The sequence below is a fragment of the Mchenga conophoros genome, linkage group LG16, assembly GCF_057382185.1.
Source record: "Mchenga conophoros isolate Kocher_MC1m ecotype Shallow Benthic linkage group LG16, M_conophoros_male_GT1.1, whole genome shotgun sequence".
Lineage (NCBI taxonomy): Eukaryota > Metazoa > Chordata > Actinopteri > Cichliformes > Cichlidae > Mchenga > Mchenga conophoros.
This window is the reverse complement of record NC_140541.1, coordinates 19,730,985-19,749,619: the sequence shown is the minus strand read 5'-3', so window position 1 is coordinate 19,749,619 and position 18,635 is coordinate 19,730,985. Positions and strand designations below refer to the sequence as shown.

The window sequence follows — 18,635 nt, the reverse complement described above, 5'->3', positions numbered from 1 at the left end:
ACAGGTATTCATATAGTGCTTTTTACGACAAGCCTCATTCAGTCATACATACGTAAGCACCTTGTCCAGCATTACACAAATACTCACACAGATGCATTTGAATGTGAATGTGTGAATGCTAATGTGTTGACATGCAGACTAGAGTAGCCAGGGACTGAACAATCGACCCGACCCGCTCTACCTCCTCAGCCAGAGCTGCCTCAAATAAAGGGCCTGCATCTTCTACCTTGTTTTAAAACCTCCTGACATAATGGCAGTTAAAATGAAATATGAATCTTCAAACTGTAGAGGTTGATTTTTTTTAGTATTTTGGATTTCTCTTTATCTGCGATATTCTTTCTATGTAAACTGGCCATCTGTCAGTCGTGGCAAAGAGTAAGACAAAGCCCAGTGGGTGGTCACTTCTTCAACAGGCATTCTGCCCTTGGAGCCCGTTTGACAAGCACTGAAATCAAAAGTGGGGGAGGGAAGAAGTCTAAAATAGAAGTCTTGAGAAGCTGGATGTTAAATTCACTCAAAGATCCCAAATATGTATCAGTGCAAGAGTACATGGAAGAGAGACCTTGAAGTTGAAATGCACAAGGAGAGTGGGTCAGGTCAGAGAACCGGAGCCATTGAAGTCAGAGAAGCTCTTTGATGATGCGGTAAACAGAGCGGGCGGCTGGGCAAACATCAATTGAGAAAAAGAGGGGGGGGGGGGTTAGAGAAGAGGGAAGAGTGGAGCAAAGACCTCTGCTATAAATGTGTCAAGCATGATGCTCCTCCCTCTGGGTCAAAAATGTCTTCGTGCGGTGCCATGGTGACGAATTGTGTCTTGGCGGAAACTGATGTCATTTTGGGCTCCGCTTTCAAAAGAGAAACCAGTGTCTGACCGGAGAATGAGGAAATGAGACCTGCTGTGCGCTCATGCTGGCACTGTGTGTAGTTCACACACCCGTGCACTCACGGTGCGTGTATACAGTGTTTAAAATATCAAAGATGCACAAAGCAGATATTCCGAAACGTCTGTAAAATCATATTTTAAAGAGCGTCTTAAAGAAATAAAGATGAAAAACAGCTCTACAAATGACCTTTTTACCTGTTCTGCTTTATTCAACAGCTACACAAGGCACATTATCTACTCTGACAGAGAAGTAAGATTACTTAAAGGAGCGCTGTTATACTAACAGTGGGTAAATTCCAAGAAGTCTTCAGTTTCAATTCATTTATTTTCTCATTTCTCCAATTCTATCCCTTGTGGGTTTCACTATCTCTTTGTTCCCATCTGTACTTCCCTTGCTTTCCTTCTCTCTCTCTCCCTGTTTGGTACCTTTGGGACAGGTGAGACAGATGACAGGGAGTAAAGGTGATCCCTGAATCCTGATTATAAAACCGAGCATGCCTCGTTTCACTAACATGCTTGCACAGGCATCAGAGTTTGCAGACAGACATTCACTTTTGCAGAGCATTGACTCTCACTGTGTACATATGTAGATCTGTTGCCCTCCCACAAATACTAATGAAATGTGCACTGCTCATATTAGCTCACAGCAGCTAAATGTGCTATATGTTTGTTTCGTGTACATACTTATGTAGAATTTGGAGATTACTTCGATCTGCTGCTGTCAGCCCAGAGTAATCAGGCTGATCCAGAGCCCTCCAGCTGAACTGGCAGAGGCAGTGCATGGATTTGCATGGATTTGGTTTATCAACAAACAGGATTGCACCATCCGTTACTCTACATCCTAAACACCGTGCTCTGTGCTCGCCATTCAATATAGTTTGGGGGTTTTTTGGATTCAGTTAGATGTCAATTGTTTCTGATTTGAAAAACGTGACTGACCAAGCCGAATAAGAGGTTTATCTGTTTTTAACATTGCAAACATGTGATTGGGTTTAAAAATGCTCTCCCTCTCTCCCCTGTCCACATGAGATCTGCAAATATAAGCTGATCTATAATTCATATATTCCTGCCGAAAAATCAAACCATCACAAAACAGCAATCTGCATGGGTACAAGGCAAGTTTGAGCAGATTTGAAAGTTGTCTCCGTTCAAGCTCTTCCTATTGAATCTTTTATTTTTCCAGGCATTTTTCTCAGGGACATGAACTTATTGCAGAAGAGAGCAAAGCACATCAGATGGATGATGAGAAAGGGGGAGAAAGATTATGGCTTGCCACAACTCTGCTGCTTCCCCCTCTCTCTTTCCTTCTTTCTCCATCTTCTTCACCGCTCCAAGCCCGGGCTTTGGATGACACACAGCCCGCAACATTTGTTTAAACACACACACACACACACACACACACACACACACACACACACACACACACACACACACACTTAGAAGCTATTGGACAAAAAGGAATAATTTGTATATACTGTAAATAAAAAATATTTGCTAATTTTACCTGAATACACCATCAGTTCAACAGTTGATATAAGAGAATAACTGACTTTACAATTAGTCATTTATTTATTTATTTTTACACTTTTTTTGTTCCCTCACTTTCTCGTGGCTTCTGGGGGCTTGGCTTTATTTCACCAATTCTTGGTATTATACTGTTTACATGTTTTTGAGTCTGCCAGTAGTTGCAAGTACTTTTATTTTGTTGTGATTGATTTTCAGTAGCAGGCACAATGTTAAATACTTTCACCATCTTGGTTAGTGATTCAGCGTGAGATCATTTTCTAATTTGCACCGCAGACCGCTCAGCATTGTTTGTTCTTGTTTATTAACCAAAGTCCTGGAGAAATACTGAAATTTTGACCTGATGATAGAAAAATAGAACACAAGTATGTATTTCATGAAATCCATCCGATGCGTGTGGAGATTCATTCTAGTACTCATTCTCGTGCTGATGAGGAAGAGCAACAGGCACTGATACCCTGTGAGAAAAAGGCGACGTTAGGTGAGAAGGCACATACTATTTACGAGCTGTCCTCATTGTTAGGCATATGTGCTTACGTTCCTTTTTGGCATGCAAACACACACACATACATACACATGCACAAGCAAAAGACGGGCGTAACGGAGTGGTGTGTACAAAGTCCACTGTCACCCATTCCTACCATCTGCTCATGGGCTTGTGATAAGCAGTTGTAATTAGAGATTTAAACTCCTGTCTTCCTCTCTTTCTGTTTTCCCTCTCTTACACAAAACCAAACTCATAAATCTCTCCCTTTCACTCTCTCTCCCTGACTTATGCTCACTCTCCCTTTCAGTTTTTCCCCTATATTCACCCAAGCAAGCACTCCCCCCCCCCATCCACCCGCTCTCCTTTTAACTCTCTCTCCCCCTCTCTCACTCAGATGGGATGTGAGTGGAGGATTTTAGCCTATTGGTGTAGATGTAGAGAGAGATGGGAGTTGAGTTCTCTCTGGCTTTCTCTCGCTGAGTGTTTCAGATCTCTGCAGCTGAGACCAAATTGTCTCTGGATTTTATTTGCTATCTGCACAGAACCACAGGGAGAAGCTACACTGAGGTACAGCGCTAAATGTCTATTGCTTTTCATGTGTTGTGTTGTTTAGTGACTTCAGAGCTCCTCTGTCTCGGTCGGTCACATAAGGCCCGATGGCATACTGTTGGGTCACCGGCAAATATTTGGATGAATCAAAACTATGATTGTGAATAATTTGCCCTTTGCATGAATGGAATTTCCTAAGCGTACAAGTAATCTACAAAGGGTAAAATGCCTGCTATAGTTTGATTTGACTTAGATGTTTATACATATTTTGAGTTTCTTTTTGCTTGTAGGTATTGCCTTTGTTTGCTGTCTGTAGATCGGCCTTTGTTTCTATTCATTTTTTTTTGTCCCTCTTGTATGCTGTTGTTTGCCTGGAGATGTTCCATGTGTGCTAACTGGCAGAGCAGAAAAAGGGAAACAGGTTTGTTGGCTTGTCAGCTGCAAATACAAACACGCAGCCCTCCAAAAAACCTTTAGGGTACTGAATGTCAACTGGGGATTGCCCCAGTTTCAGATGACCTTGGGCGACTTTCACCTAAGCTCTATGTGGTTGTGTGATGTGTACAATCAGAGCCTCTGTGTAAATATTTACAGAAAGTGAGGAAAAAAATCAGGAAAGAAAAGAGGACTATAGAGGACTGGACAGCCAGGAAAAATAGGGGTGACAATGGGTGGTGAATAGATTTTATGGAGTGTAAAGCCTTTTCTTGGTGTGACATAAGATAGCTCAGTATCCGACAAGATGATGACTCTGGCTGTGTAGAATAAAAAAACTGCTTTTGTTTCTCTGGAGCTCACAGATGGTCTTATTCAGACTGAGAGTCTACACACCCCAGTGTGTGTGTGTGTGTGTGTGTGTGTGTGTGTGTGTGTGTGTGTGTGTGTGTGTGTTTGTGAGAGAGAGAGAGAGAGAGAGAGAGAGAAAAGACTGAGTGCATGCGGGTTAAACTTGTTGGTGTTAAACCCTTGGGATGATATGATTCAGAGCTGTTACTAATAAACACAGTGTAAGAAAATCACTCGTGATGTACAAGGAGGTCCACTTGTTTTAGTCACAGCGTCCCTTTCAACAAGCTGTATCTGTGTCTGTGTGCTATTCCCATCTGTCCTGTTGCTCAGCCAGACTGTGGGCCTCTCTGTCTGGCAGTATCAGAGGTATCATTCTCTTTAAACTCAAAAGACTGTCTCCACCACGTTACTTTAACAGTACCATTTTTCCAGCAGTTATATTCCAGACTCTCTTTTTTTGCTGCTTCTTTTCTTTTCTCTGTGGAGCATTACTAAATGCTGTGTAATCCGCACAAGGGCGCCCAGTTGCCTGTCCTGTGGTCAGCTGTTGAGCCACATGGTCTCAAGACTTAGTCACCACCCTCCCTGATAATTATAGGTTGATTTATGAGCTCGAGGAGGATGATGATGAAGAGCAGGAGAGGGTGGTGGCTGAGCAAAGACCTTTTGCTGCAAGCGAGGTTTTTGATGGATTTGCTGCTATCAGAACTCCAGTGGTGCTCAAAGAATATACAAACCACCAACTGTTTCACTCATGTAAAGTAGCCCACCAGCTGTGTTGCAATGCTGAAGCCCCATGGCTTTGACAAGATTTAAATGACACCTTTTTTGTATGATTAAGGGGCGAACCACCTTTCAAGAGAGCTCTAGGAGAGAGTGTCTGGTTCTGAAAGTCAACGTTATATAAAATGGAGAAAGGTAAAGGTAAAAGATGATGCCACCACTTAGATATCTTTTTCCTCCATCTAATAAATGAATTCAGAACTAGAGAGTCTCACTATTTCCTCACAGCACGAAGGCCCTGAGTTTGACTCCACCAAGGAGGTGGGGCCTTTTTGTGTGGAACTGACAACAACTGTTCCCTCTGAGTCTGCACGGATTCTCTCCATGTCCCAACTTCCTCCCACAGTCCAAAGACATGCATGGGGTTAGGTTGACCAAAGCCTGAATGGGAGCTTGAATGGTTGTTTGTCTTTCCATGTTAGCCCTGCAACAGACTGGTTATCTGTTTAGGGTCTGCTTGGCCTCTTGTCCTGTAACAGCTGGCGTAGGCTCTGGCACAAATTTGACCCTTGAACTGGATAAGTGAGAAGGGATGGATGGATAGATGGATGGAAGGATGGATGAGTGAAACTCTGTCTTTCAACACCTCCAACTGTGAGATGGGATGATTAAACATCTTTGTCTATATTTTTTGTGCCTGTCCACCAGCTGATATCTTCATAGTTTGGAACTGCACGGTTATCACGCTCACTGAAATTCCTTGGCGTTACTCTGACAGAAAGCCTCCAAGCCTCCTTTTGAAAAACAAACAAACAAACAAAAAAATATCTTCACAGACATTGAATAGATAGATGAATTTCATGCGCCTGAGGTCAGAGGAAAGAAGGCTGACTGGGCAGGCAAAAGAGGGGGTAGAGGGGGTTCATCTGGGAATGCCATGGATTAAATTGGACTGCTGCCAGCTGTAATCCAGAGCAACTGCGCTATTTATTTGAATTATGAGTTGAGATGGAAATGTGCAATATTAGGAGTGTGCTGTAAAGAAAAGGACTGTTTACTAACATTATCAGGATTGAAAAGATTCCTGATCTATGATAATTATTTCATTATTTGTTTGTTTCTTTTGTTTGAACAACAGTAAATTCACCAAATTCCTGTATTTTCAGATTAATGACAGTTAAAAAAAAGAAATAGAGTTATTGCCCTCTCCCTTGCCAAAGCTTTACTCCAGCTATGAAACCTTGGTTGTATTCGGGTGTGCTATAATAATAGCAGCTAATAAATCCAATCAGAAATCACATTTTTCATTTTTTTGGTACTCGGCACAAATTTCCTAAAGAATTGGAAGCAAAATTTTTGGGGAAAAGTGCTTTATTCTTCATCTTATAGATCATGAGCCTGAATTGGAAAATAAGCTTGAGAATGGGATGAAACTGTCTGAAAACTGCTATTCTTATGATTAAAACCCATAGGATTGGACAGCTGCTTCAAACAGCAGCTAAAGTTAATGACAGGTGGTGAAAAGCACTCGTGGCATCAGCAGCAGCAAAAGCGTGTTTTTAGGAGAGGAATTCCTGCAGCAAGCTTTGGATTGGATCCAAACCTTTTGTCTGAGATTTTCCCCCATCTGATGAAACAATATCATCAAAGCAGTCTGCATGGGTTCAATGCTAAACAGGTGCAGCAGCTGACACAAAGGTTGACTAAGCCCTAAGGAGATGGAGGCTGTCCTCTATGTGATCTCACTTTATATAGAAGACTTCCTCACAGTAACACATGCTGCTGGTATGTGACTGGTGGCCTTGCAGACTTTGTTTCACTTCCTATAATTGGACACTGTGTCATAAAGGGACATCAGTGTCAGGGTCGATGTCTGGGCTTGCCAGGACTTGCTTTTGCTACATGTATTTATGAATTACCTTTCATCAGCTGATCGAGTGATGAGGGTAGGATAGCTTTATCTTATGTGAAAACCACAGTTAACACTGCTGGATTCCCCCCCCCCCACAGAGAGAAAAGAACAACACATAAGTAGCCTGCAGATACTTTAATGTTATGAAGGTAATTTAGGAATGGGAGCTGAGATCGCTCGATTGTGTAACATGGCTTGGATGGTGCAGAGGGAGGATGATGAATGCATTTCTCAGCAGGAAGAAACAAGTAGGATGGAAAGAGAGGCTGCGAGAACAGCTCATGAAGTAGCTGTTTCGCTCGCCTGTCTGAAAATTGTTTGAAGGCAGGTGCGTAAAATGTGGCTACTCCATTTCTGCCATCATATGGACAAGTGGACCCTCTGCCGTTGCACATAAATAATTGTCCACCTACCAGGTTCTTTTGCCTGTAGCTACAGTGGCTGATATTAGAGCGCTGAGTGTGAGTGCATCAGCAGAGCCATGCTAATGATTTGAACAGGATTGGTTAAGTATTCCCTTTAAAAACGCCGCTTTGATCTATTCAAGGAGCCATGGGGGGAGTTTTTGCTGAGATGAAAGATAATGTCTAGCTGTGATGTTTGTGTGTCTGATTTCAAACATGTCATCACTCACATTTAACCTTAATCAAATTAAGGCATTAGCTAATGAGGCATGATGCCCCATTTGACAATGCTACAATACACTCCTACTTCCATCACGCTGATCTCCTGAAGATCCTCGTTAGACTGTTGTCCACAGAATGAAAGATCGAGGATTATCGACAGAAGTGAGGCAAAAGAAGTGAGGCAAAAAGCAGAGTGTGTGACCTAAATTCTTGAGAAAAAGGATCACTTACAGCAAAGCTGGAGTGAAATGAAGGAGAGAGGATTTGAGGTGAAGGATAATGTGTTTGGTAAAAAGAAAGTGTGGAGGAAAGGGTGATAAAAGATCCCAGTTAGTGTTATCATAATATCTGTTCATTTCTGCAGGTACAGATAAGAGGTCTGAAATGAAGGAAAACGTCTCTGTAAAGCAATCTCTCATACCATAATGTGGAAGAAATTGCTTCGGGATCATGCACATACTCCCAGAGTGTTTGTGTTAGTGCGTGTGTGTTTTAAAAGTGTGTTTTTTTATTTTTTATTTTATTGATCTTGTAATTGCATCCCTTTGTATAACTACCAATCCAAAATGTAACAACCTCTAAATCGTTCCCACCTGCCTTCTTTGTTTTTACTTTGTCTCCATGTTATAACTCCCTTACTCTCTCTTACATTTTCCAGTTGACCTTACACCAGACTACAGAGTGTGTAATTTAATTAAAGCCATAGTCGCACACGATCTGTGGCAGGAGGTGATAATAGGTAGTGCAATAAAGGATTTTAAGTACAAGCTAAGTGTTAGAAGTTCATATCATTGCCTATGTAGCGTTAGACTGAACAGCACAGGCTGGTATAGGGAAGTGATAACATTTTGTGATCACTGAGACAGTGGAATATTAAAAAGAAAACATTTCAGAGAGACTGATTAGAGGAACATTTTGCGACTTTGTGAGGGTGTCTAATCTTGTCACATGAAACACATGATAACTATTAATTAAGTAAATTAATTAAATCAGCTCATTTTTCTTGTCCCTGTTTAAGCAGTTCATTATGAAAAAAGAAATGGATTCAAATCCCTGCAAGAAAAGTCTATCTGTCACACAGCACTTGCATTCAAAGGTGTTGACCTTTATAGTAATTGGAAAACAAACTAAAATCATGTAGTCACGCTTTATGTATTACTAAAATTAGGGATAATTAAAAATAGGATTTGTTTAAATCTTTCTTCAGATAAGTCATATGGTCTAATTTCAAATCAGCATTTAAGACTTTCAAGCTACATTACATTACAGACATATGTAGCATAAGCTAATAATAACACCATTGTTAAAACTACTACGATGGAGAAAAATTGCTATGCCTTTTTATGCCATTAGCATAAAAAAAATCTTTATATTGCTTTAGTCATTGGTTGCTTACTTTAGACTTTAGATTCAAGATTTTTCAAATGTTCATTGGAAATAGTGCTAACTAGCTAATTGCATGAACAACCACAATATTGGAGGTTTGCTATTTTTCTAAAACTTCCTGAGATGTTGTTTACCCAAAATACTTAATTTGCAGCTTCTTGGGCTTTCAGCATCACAACCTCAGAACAATTACATTTATAAGTGAAAACAAGTGTGGTCATGACTACAATTTTTTAATTTTTGTTAAGGTAAGGCAACTGGAACATTTATAATACCATGGCATCACTTGTAGCTAGGTGCTAACTTTGTCAACATAGCTAAATTCATTCTTTACCATTAAATTAGGAGTGATGGGATGTAACTGGGTGATAATGAAGTTAAACAGCAGTTTTTTTTGTCTTTGTGCTAAAACTTCTGTACTGTTATTAACAAAGTCTTGGGATGATCGACAATATTGCTCTAAAAAGACAGCTAGCTTTCTAGCCTTACTTAGCCAGTTTGAGGAAATATTAAATTGGATCAACAGCAATGAGTTGTTGTGCAATATGTAAACCTTCATTTTAATGTCTTGCCCTCACTTAATGTAGGCTTATAGTATGCTTTCTGCATATGTATGTGCAAAATACAAATTCTTATTGTGCCACCTCTCAGGGTAATGGATCAGTCAATTTGTAATTTAGGTTAATTATGACAATAATTACTTTAATAAGCTCAAACAGTAGGTACTGTATTGGTGTTTGGGTAAGACCCCCATTAATTATATGAGCAGCGACTCAGAGATTAAGAGTGACAGACTAGGACTGATGCTAACAGATGGAGAGATTATCCAGGAGGAAAGCACAGGAAGCTAATTAAAAACAGCTGATGTGTGAAGATATGCAACAAAGAGGAGATCTCCCCTTTCAGAGGTACCCTCCTCTCTCTGTATCTACTTTAAGCTTTTCTATTTTTCTTGGTATTATAATTACTTTCCCCCATGTTGCTGTCTGCTTTGTCTTTCTCATGATTACAGCCTTTCCAGTGACTGTAGATGTATGATTTTTTTTAACCATTACTGTCTCTGACTTTTAACTCCTTCCTTCTTATATGTGTTGTTGTTACATACCTTTCAGTGGCTCTCCCAGTTCTGCAGGTGAGAATTAAAGCATGTGTGCTTGGAGATGAAGGAAGATAGATTTAGAATATTAAATCAGCAGCATGGTGGGTAGGTGAGTAGAACCTAACAGTGAAATGGCTAAAATAAGGCTGTAATGGACATGTGGAAATTGTGAAAAGATGCTTTGAGAAAAAAACAAATGTTAACAAGGGGAAAATCCAAGGTCACTGTGGGGATTATTGCCAGTGCAGCTCTGTAGTAATGATGGTGATAGCCCTTAACTATTCATCACCACCACATTACAGGACTAAGTGTTTGGGTTTATGTGTGTGAGCACATTAAGGGGTTTCAGACACACCTGTGTGTGAGCATTTAACCTCCATTATATTTTTTCGGTGTGTCTGGCTCCAAAAACACAGCTCATGTCGTTCTGTTTTGTCTCCTTTGTCTGGCAGTTGGCTTTGTAGCCGGTTTCTGTCTTTATGGGTCTCCTTGGCAAACTATCCCTGTTTGGCCACAAACTCATCAGGGCACACTACATGAAGCAAATCCAGGCGCCTCCCCTCTCCTTGTCCCTCCTCCTCATTTGTCAGAGCAGCATAGTGGGGAATAGAAAGAAGGGGTGGATGATTGTGAGGCTAGGGGTGTAACTGCACCCCTCAGATGGAGTGAGTGGGCTGGGCTCAGCGAGGTCTGGAGAGGGGGAGGGACACAGAGGGAGATAGAAAGACAGATGTAAAAGAATGATCAGCTCCAAGCGGCATAGTTACCATGGCTACGGGGAAGGGGAAGAGGATGAATGAATGACATCACAGTGGCGGGGAGGTGAGAGAGTGTGAAATTGATTTGGAGCACGGGCAGGCTGCTCTCGTAGGGTTTTCGTCAGGCGGACACATTTCTCTCGCCTGCGTGCCGTGGTGTCTCCTGTGGACGAGCTCTCACTGGTGAGACTCTGCTTTTTCTCTCCTTCTAACACTTCTTGTTCATGAGCCTGATGGTGAGTGTGATTTTTGTTTTGATAACAGTATTCAGGTACTACAGCACAGAATGAGAACACGCATGCATGCGTTAAGGAGCATGGGTGTCATGTGTGTCTTTGGGAATGAAAGGAAATGCATATGGTGTGCCATGCAGTTGTCGTGGGTCTAAATATACCACGAGACACTTAGTTTAGTGTGTTATTATGGCTGGGAATGAACAGCTGATTGTGCAAGAAAGATTTCAGTGTAGCGTAAGATTTCCGTGCTGTCATGAGATCTATTTGATTACAGATTTTCACACTTTAAAGCTGTTGAGACTGCATCTGTTGTCATCTTGTTGCTGATGCTTTCAGCTGTTATGTCATTTTCATTTAGTTCCTTAAGGTCACTTCTTTGTTGCCTCTGTTTTTAGCAGCGTGAACGAGATGTTCAGAAGCCAAACCTGGTTTCTGTTCAGAAAGCACCTCAGCGGCGGAGCTGTGGAGCTTTTCCACCAATGGAGAGTGAACTTGACTCTTAATTTATGGGTGGTCTTTCTTAGCAGTGCACCAATGTGCTGCGAGTCCGTTGGCAAAGCTGGCTTTGTGATTAATGAGGAAGTTGACCTGTATTGACCCCTGAGAGACAAACAGACAGAGTTGAAGGGCAGGGGCTGGAGGTCACAGTAAAGTCAATCAAAGTCCTTGCTCAGTTTCTCTTCCTGTTGGTCAGCATCCAGAATGGTGACATATAACAGATTACATTAGTGATCAAAGGATCAACATTAAGTGATTTTGAAAGCATAATCCATTATCCACGCACACTGGTCCACAATTTTGTTGTAATATGCGTAGTCCAGATGGTTTGTTTCACATCTTTTCAGCTGTTACGTGTGTGCTGTCTATTCTTGTCTGGAGAGAATATGCAAAGAGGTACAGTGCATTAGCAATGATCCTTAACAGATAGTATTGTATAATTCAGCCACTGAATGTAATAGTTTAGAAGCAAAAGGAAGAATACTGTACTTAGTTATAAAAACAGCAGGAAAGGCTGAATTCCCCAGACAATATGCCTGTCCGGCATCAGCACTGTTGTTAGGCTCAGGGCATCAATTATGAATAAAGAGAGGATGAATATACATGAGGCTCTTTCAGACAGTTTAATGTGAAACTGATAAAACTGTCACTGGGATATGCAGACAACTATACCGTAGATGTGGGTCACACTGTGTTTCTATGTGTTAAAGATGAAATGATATAAACATTTCAAATCACAGTTATAGTGACCAAAAGGATCGTGGTTATTAACGCAGTCACGGTGTGGTTTGAATGTGTCGGATAAGTTTAATGTTTTTTACGAAACCAAAAAGTTTCCTCGGTTCAGGTCTGTGCAGTTTATTTTGTGTATTTTGTGTCATTCTGTAGGACATCTGAAAGTGCGAGATGGACCCTTCAGCCCATTTATTCAAAATCTATTTTTAACAAAAGAAACAACTGAGCAACCACAGAACAAAAGAGCAAAGCAAACAAAACAAACACTTCTCTAAATCAAAACATGGAAATCCATACGCTTCAAAAACATGTTTTCATAAAGAGAAAAAAGAGAATCGCATGTGTGAAAGCCACATCGTCTTTTACAGTGTTGCAGTCTGCCTTTGCCTTCATGCCAAATTCCTTTGATGTTTTTACAAACACAGCGAGACAGTGTTTTTTAGCCTCTTATAGAATATGAACCTTTATTGTTTTCCATTTATTTTTTATTTTCTTTAGCATGTGCATTAACACCATCTACGCTTTTACATAAAGAGTTGTTAAGACACACACTGTAGGTAAATGATGGATGTAGCTTGTGCATCTAAAAAGTCAAGGTACTGAGGATACAGCTTAAACCTTCATACTTTCTAAAGGCCAGCAGGTGGCATCTCTGCTAACTGGAAAAAGAAGACAGAATCAATCAAGATTGTGAGGATCTAAAATGTTGGGCTCAAATGAATGGGTGACATCATGGTGACTAGATGGATCCTCATTTATATACAGTCTATAGGCTCACCGGATGGGAGTAGCTAGTATGGATGTTAAGGTGCTCCACTGCAGACAGTATACAGTTGTGCTGTCAGTCTCTTTTAGGTCATTTTAAAAGTTCACCTGAGTGAGTGTGAGGCTGCCGGCATTCTGGAAAGCATCACCTGAGACAGAATGCTTGCCCATGAAGGATGTCCAATCACTCGCTCTGAACACAAAACTGCCCGGTAGCAAAACAGTACCTAAGATAGTGCTTTTGTTTCAGTGTTGTGAGCAGATAATCTGAAGTCAGATCTAGGCCATCCCACTCTGTTACTGCATGTTTTCTTGTGTCACTTACACAGTGTCTTTAGGTTTTTTTCAATACCTTGCTCCTAACTTTGGGTCTTCTCTGTTTATGACTACTACAAAGAAGTAAGAGTATGGTGGTTGCTTAGCAACATGAAGAGTTGTGCCTATACTGTACCTGGGTGATATAAGCATATTTATTGTGTAGCCTGCAGTCTACAGTTCCTCGTTGGGTTTAGCTTTGGAGAGAAATCAGATTACTGGATAACTCTGACATATTGTTAGTTTATGTTGTGGGAAGCTGCAGATGACTGACTGCTGACAGTAATCCTGGAACCTACACAGTGAGCTTAAAATAAAATTACACCTACAAACTTGGTAATGCAGTATTAGCTTATCAGCATGGTGGTGGCATGTCTCCATAATAATATTAGAAATAATAATAAGTTATCATGTCATCATTTAAAATATGATTGATTTATTAGATATATGATGCTTCTTCTTGCATTCATTTTACTTGGATAGCGGCAAAAGCAGCAAAGTTGGTGGGATTTGGTTCTTTCACAGGATTCTGTGTAGTGCAGCGGAGCTGTTTGTGCAATGAAAACAGACAATTTCTTGATCAAAATGTAATTTTTTGTGTGTGTGTCTTTTTTGTTTATCCTTAATGACAAAAAGTGAATCAACCAGTACTTTTTCTTTATCGTCTTTACTGACAGAATTACAGTATGTAACTCTATTGTGTTGTGTCGGCTGATCGGTTAACAGAGACAAATAACGAGTTTTTGTGGAGCATCATGATTGCTGCAGCATATTTATGTGATCATACTGACATATTTACATAGTGACTTGGACAGTTCTCTTATAAACTGACTCACTCTGTCTCTCTCTTTGTCATATAATCTCTGTTCCACACATTTGTATGTTCCACACAAAAGGCCTGTTCACTGCAGGAGCTTCTGTAAAAGCTCCTGCAGTGAACAGGCCTTTTGTGTTCTTCTCAAGATTTACAAAGATTTGAATACTACTGTATTTAATCCATCTCAGTTGGCTACTCTAACTTGTGTGTGAATGGGTGTGTTAGAAGCACAACACACAAATATAGCTGCACAGATTTCTTCTCATTACTTTTATGGTAGACTTACAGCTTCCATTTAAGCTGTTTTGCAAGAGTAGAGTGAAATGCAAAATTTGTTAACAAACATGGAAATGGTTCAAGAAGCAACTTGATTAGATTTGCATTAAACTGGTGAAGCTTCCGGACTATAATTATGCTGTGGTTGTTAATAGTGCAATCACACTAGGGGAAACAGTGGTTGGAGAATGCAGTAAGACCCAACTTTTTGAAGCTGTGAGCCATGAACTTGCTGCCTCTGAAATGGTTGCTTCAAAGATCTGTGGACGCTCACAGTCAGCTGCAATAAAACGACAACAAGCTATGGTATCATTGTGCTATCAGTTAGAGATGAGTTACATGCAATCTGTATGCAATATAGGCAAAACAGGTCGCCTTCCACCAGCTGACCTGTGTGATCGCTCAGAGTTTGTGTATGTCGCATGTTCAGCCTCTGGGTGACCAGCTGGTCAACGCAACTACCTGTAATCGGTCACCAATACCAAAAACGTTTGATGCAATCAGGCAACCATTGATTTTCCTTATATACAAGAAGGTTGCTGTCCTATTTACAATCTATTTTCCTATTGTGCCTGCAACACAATAGTATCCATGTTATTATTCCCTGTATTTCATTGGAATCACAGCTGTCTTTTTCCATCTCCTTTTTTTACTTCTACACTCCTGCTGTCAGTTTAAAGTCAGTTACGTAACATGAAATTATGATATAATTATAAAAGACTTCAACTGGAGTGAACAAAAGGTGCGGTCTTTTTAGAAATGGACTCCTTTCCTTCAATCTGATCGCATCTCAAAGTGACAGCCTGTCACTTTTTCAGTAAAAGTCTGTTTTGTAAAATGTGTTTGTTTACTTAAAGTAGTCGCATGATGCATGTGATGTAGCGTCGGCCAGTGCGTTAATATATATCCTGGAGGTTTGTGTGTGTAGCCCTACCCGCTCTGTATCATTGCCAAAAAACAGCTGGTCAAGCGTTGTTGTGCATGCGCAGTAGAGTGTGCACAGTGTGTGTGTTTGTGCACATTCGCTCAGATACACAGCAGGCATCTTATGGAACATTAGTACTTCAATTTAAACAGCTGTGTGTAGCATGATAACATAAAGCTGAATGGTGATGTAGATTAGTAGATGAAGCCAACTGCGCGTGAGTCACTGTGAGTCACTCACAGAGTGTTGTGTGTAAGACGCCAGTCACTCATTCAGCTGGGAAAGATTGAGAGCAGGTGAGAGTAGGATGCTGTTTCTTCACTAAGTGCTGCTTGACTTGGAGCTGTTCACATGTTTGCTTGTACTTTTCTTTTATTTGTCTGGTTATTGATTGTCTCTTGCCGAAGCTTTGTGTTCCCGCGTTTGTTTGTTGTGCCAGCTGCTTGGCGCTGGGAGGATAAACAAAGTCAGAGCGAGAACTGGACTCTCTTCCAGTTTTAGGGATTGCGTAGTGGGGGAGAGGAGGGAAAGGGAGGGATTTAGAGAGAGACTCATAATTACAGGCAGAAAGCGAAGCCTGCACGAGAGGAGAGAATCTAACTCATAAGTTATTAATTGTTATAGCTCTCATCTGTCTCTGCCTTTGTCATGTACTAATTTATGTAATTTGTCTTTCAAGTCCTCCTCACTCTGACAGTTTTTTCCCTCGCCTTTCTCATGTTTCTCTCTCGTTCTTTCTTTCTTCTTCTGGCCAGCAGTGATAATGAACTGTATCAGTCTTTCAGCAATCAACGGACTAGATGATGCTGAAGTGATTACTGCAGTCTTTTGTCATTTGTTGACTCTTAAACTGTGAAATTACAAACAATCCTGTTTACATGGCTGCCACTTTAGTCCAGCCAACCTATGCCTCAACGTCAAAATAAAAAATAGCTGCATGAATCTTGATCAACCACTTAATCAGAATTTTCTTTTGTCTTGATTGTCAGTTTCTTTGGCGAGAGAATTACACTTTCAGAGTGGGGAGCTTTTTACCATATTTGAGGGCGTATCGAGCTGACTGATCTCCCAAACAGATCGTGTTTGTCTTTATAACTGCCTACAGTCACGATACAACTGTAGCTGAATAATAAATTAATGGGGATGACACACGTGATTGGCAGGGAGCTCCAAAGCAGATTGCAGGTCTTGTCACACTGGTGGGTGACCGTTTCAGATCTTTGAAACAAACAAGTCGTCATACGGGTTTGAACATTACTATAAACATTTTATTTAATGGCTGATTCGTGTAATCACTCAGAAAATGCCTGAATTTTGGTGTTGACAGCAAAGCAAAGCATTTTTATGTGCCTTCCTTTGAAGAAAAAAATTGCTTTTTGCTTTTTATTTTTATTTTTTTACAAAAAATGTTTCCATTTTCAAAACTGTTTCATCTATGATTTCTTTTCTTTCTGGCAAAAAATAAGTTGCTCTTCTATACAAAACCAGCTGATTAGTCACTAGCAGGTGAAAATCAAAAGGTTTGTTATTTTGCATGGTATACCTGTGTGTTCATAAAATACTCCAGCAAAACAATTCAGAAAACAAGATTCAGCATAGTGTGATCCAGCAACTGAACACAACAGGCATTATTTTGTTTGTGCTTGTTAGTTTAAAAATGAATGGGTCAAAGATGAAATTGCCTGCCATGTCTGAAGCCCATAAATCTGATTTATAAGAACATGCAATTCTGCAGTTGTGACTGTTAGGTCAGTGCCTGGGAGCTGCTGAAGCTCACAGGCTCAGCATAGCTTGTTAACACCTGTCTGTTATTGAGTCACCCTGGCATAGCTGACTGGTACTGGGACTGATACCATTTTACCTTCATCTGTTCGACCTCTGTTCATCATTGTATATTCAATTTGTTTTCCACTAATGCACTGTGACAGGCCGCAATGTCCTTGAAATAATTGATGCAACCTTTTATGTCACTGATGCATAGTAACAAACTATCCAATGAAACAAAGTGGTGCTTTAGTAAGACTAGTAACAGGACAAATGAGAGAGGATAATGCTGTTTGACCTCTTTTCTGTATTTATAGGTAGTTTCTCTGTGATCTGCAGCATTGTGCAGAGAAATGCTTAAATCTTCCCCCTGCAGGCAGCAATCCACCTTAGAATTAACTAACATTGATGCTATGTTATTAACTGGTATTAAGAATATTAGATAGTCTGCCATTTAATTTAAACCTGGCTTGAGCTGCTACTGTGTAATGATCAGATTGCACAATTATTCAGTTTAGAAGGTGATTCAAAAAGATTTAACACATAATGTGTGTGGCTTAGGAAATATTAGTGTAGTTATTAGTTCAGTAATTTGTCAGTTGTATTAGTGTAGCTGTTTGCATTGCCAATGAATATACGTTGACCTTTTTGATTACATTTGAGTGTAAATTGGCATGTACTCTGTCAACACCAATATTGATACTAATACTAATCTTACCATAAAACCTGCATAAAAAATATAATTCTGACAGCAGATTGTAAGAGTACACACAGAATACAGAGAGAAAAATATAGAAAGCTTGGGCAGTATGTTAAAAATTGTCTACTGGCCACCGTCAACAACAGACAGTTGCAGTTTTTTGATACATGTGCAGTTCCACCCACTCCCGCATGCATGCACATGCATGAATGAGCTTGCCGCAAAAAAAAAAAAAAAATAAACTCACATACTTGGGATTATTTTTGTATTAGACCACACAAACGTGATAGACTGAGGCACCAGATGGTAAACCCTGACAACATTTGGTCGCTGAAGAGAAAAGTGTGAAAAATGTGTACTCCCAGATTGGCTGGCCAGAAGTTACTGGAAGTTGCTGGTTGATGCTGAGTAAAATCAGTCACAGAGAGGGTCCTGCACCAAAAACTTCTTTGTGATTGCTTTGGCCACTAGCAGAATGCTCGAGTCACCTGTAATTTGCTGGGAAGAGGCCAACTTGTCCACAAACACTTTCTGAGTAGAAGTGAAACTTGAAAAAAACGGTTACCGGAAAAAGAGCCTTTTCACTTTCAAAGGAAAGGTTGCACCTATTGAAACATGCTGGCTTTAGCAGTAAGCAGCTCTAAATTTGAAGGTAGAAATTCTCAGATTCCAGTTTGTGACACACTTTCTCAGGTTTCGCTACCTCTCTGTGGTGGTTGTAGACAGATCTTCCGTTAAAACTATGGGTGACTACAGCAGTCTGTTAGCAAGCAAAGCAGTGGGGAGTATAGCAACCACTCACAACTAGTGGGGAATAATTGTTTTTCCCTAGGGACCAGTGGTTGCCAGGAGGTCACCAACCAGTCTC

At 40.5% G+C, this 18,635-nt stretch overlaps 1 protein-coding gene across 2 annotated transcripts in view; it reads left to right on the top strand.

Moving 5' to 3' along the window:
* Positions 1 to 10,768: 10,768 nt before the first annotated feature.
* The window catches only part of myo16 (myosin XVI), a 102,615-nt gene continuing 94,748 nt past the window's right edge, over positions 10,769 to 18,635 (top strand). Inside the window, exon 1 of one of the 2 annotated variants that reach the window (XM_085248701.1) lies at positions 10,769 to 10,919. The gene's annotated coding sequence lies outside the window, so the exon portion shown is untranslated. Of the gene's footprint in view, positions 10,973 to 18,635 lie in introns of both variants that reach the window. The other variant, XM_085248702.1, reaches the window with a different exon arrangement.